We start from the raw sequence: 2,279 nt of genomic DNA, 5'->3' as shown, positions 1-2,279 counted from the left end.
CATTTAAACTTTCAATTTTCTGGGCAAGAGCATCCACTTTTGCATTAACATGATCAAGGCTACTTATCTCGTACATGCCACTTTTCGTTTGAGGTTTTTCTACCATTGTTCGGTCGCTTCCCCACTGATAATGGTTTTGGGCCATGCTTTCGATAAGTTGATAAGCGTCAGCGTAAGGTTTATCCATAAGCGCACCACCTGCGGCGGCGTCTATTGTTAATCTTGTGTTGTATAAGAGACCATTATAGAAGGTATGAATTACTAACCAGTCCTCTAAACCATTGTGTGGACAAAGTCTCATCATGTCTTTGTATCTTTCCCATGCTTCGAAAAGAGACTCATTATCTTTCTGTTTAAATCCACTTATCTGGGCTCTTAACATAGCTGTTTTGCTTGGAGGAAAATATCAGGCAAGAAAGACTTTCTTCAACTCATTCCATGTGGTGACTGAGTTGGAAGGAAGAGACTGAAGTCATCTTCTAGCTTTATCTCTTAACGAGAAAGGAAAGAGACGAAGTCGAATTGCCTCTGAAGTGACACCATTAGCTTTAACAGTATCAACGTATTGAACAAATACGGATAAATGAAGGTTTGGATCCTCGTAGGATTTCCAGAGAATTGATTCTGTTGCACTGCCTGTAACAGCGAAGGTTTAAGTTTGAAGTTGTTTGCTTCGATTGCGGGTGGAGCAATACTCGAATGCGGCTCATCTTGCGATGGAGCGGCGTAATCTCGAAGAGCACGAGCTGGTTCTGCCATCTCGGGTATCGGCGAAGGAAGAAGATTTTTGAGATCAGGAATTTCGATTGGAGGAAGATTGTTTGCAGCACGATACTCTCGAATTCGTCGTAAGACTCGGAGATATCGTTCAACGTCGTTGATTCGTAAGTAATACGGTTCGCCTTGTGAGCGAGTGTGTGGCATACAAATCAACGAAAAACAAGAAAAAATAATAAAAAATTGCCTTAGTCTCTACAGCGTAACAGAAGAGTTACGATATCGACTAAATAAAAGTCCCCGGCAACGGCGCCAAAAACTTGATCGCGACTTTATGAGTCTATTGGGGTATTAACTGCAAGTGCACAATCTAATTGCGTAGTAATAAAAGATATCGATCCCACAGTGACTTATGAATCGATATACCGTTTTCTAAGGTTACTTCGTAAAGCTAAGGCGGATGATACTTTGATGATTAGGGGGAAAAGTAAAACTAAAATAAGATCTAGATTAAATATCGAAAAACGCGGATATCGGTATGTAGTTCGTCATAATTAGGGAATTAAATCTTCGTTGATTTCTTAGTTTTAAAATAAGTCCTTTCATTAGACACTATTGATTAAAAATCTTTTCTCAAACTCTCGCTCTGTTGAATAGACTATGATTTTACCTTAACGCACGCTCTCACTATTTAGTTAAAACTAAAGTCACTTTTTGAAAACAATAGAATCTATAGAAACTCTTTTTAAGAAAATGCTAACCGTCTAAACACCCTCGTCTCAAACTCTCGCTCTGTTGACTTAGATTATATGATTAAACTTAAATGCTTAACTCTCGTCCTCACATTTAACCTTTAAAAATACTTTTTGAAAATGATTAGGATTTAATTAACTCTAAAAATTGCTTTCGCCCTGATTTAAAATTAATGTCCAATTTACACTGTCCAGTTAAAAGCTCAAACTGTCGTTCTATTGATTTTAACTTCTTTATGTCTTTTACTCTCGTACAAAAACTTTGGTATTAACCCTGTAAATTGAGACCATAAAAAGAGTGACTATATCTTTAAATAAATTTAAACCAACTTAGTTTTGATTCCTTTATTCCGCTTACTTTACATACCGATACCTAAGTTTATTTAGCCGGACATGCTAAACAAGCCTAAACAATAATTATGCTTAAATACAGCCATGTCAGACAAACAATATAGATAAACAGCAGTACAAAGCATATATAAACTAAAACAATAAAATTAAAGAACCTGTAAAATTAATAGAGATCTTGATTATTTCTAGCTTCGATGCTTGAACACTCCACCACAGACCGGTTGGATTTGTTCTTCACAATCTTCGATCAGACAGTAAAATAAAGGCGAAGGAATAAAATACTATGATCTAACGTAAGGTTAGATCCAGTAAAAGTTACACAATAGTTTCTGGTGTAGAAACTATTGTGAGAAAATTAATTGAATGCTTTGAAAATTGACTGGAAAAGAAAAGGAAATAAAAATTGCTAGGAAAGTAGAGTGCTGGAAAATTAAAAAGCAGTAAAAGTAATGCACGGTG

At 36.2% G+C, this 2,279-nt stretch overlaps 1 pseudogene; it reads left to right on the top strand.

Annotated features, from left to right (window-relative positions):
- The first annotated feature begins 275 nt into the window (after positions 1–275).
- On the top strand, positions 276–375 carry LOC127098813 (uncharacterized; annotated as a pseudogene).
- The last annotated feature ends 1,904 nt before the right edge of the window (positions 376–2,279 follow it).

Source organism: Lathyrus oleraceus, chromosome 6 (genome assembly GCF_024323335.1).
Source record: "Lathyrus oleraceus cultivar Zhongwan6 chromosome 6, CAAS_Psat_ZW6_1.0, whole genome shotgun sequence".
NCBI lineage: Eukaryota > Viridiplantae > Streptophyta > Magnoliopsida > Fabales > Fabaceae > Lathyrus > Lathyrus oleraceus.
The sequence above is the reverse complement of the archived record's forward strand: the minus strand, read 5'-3'. Positions and strand labels throughout refer to the sequence as shown.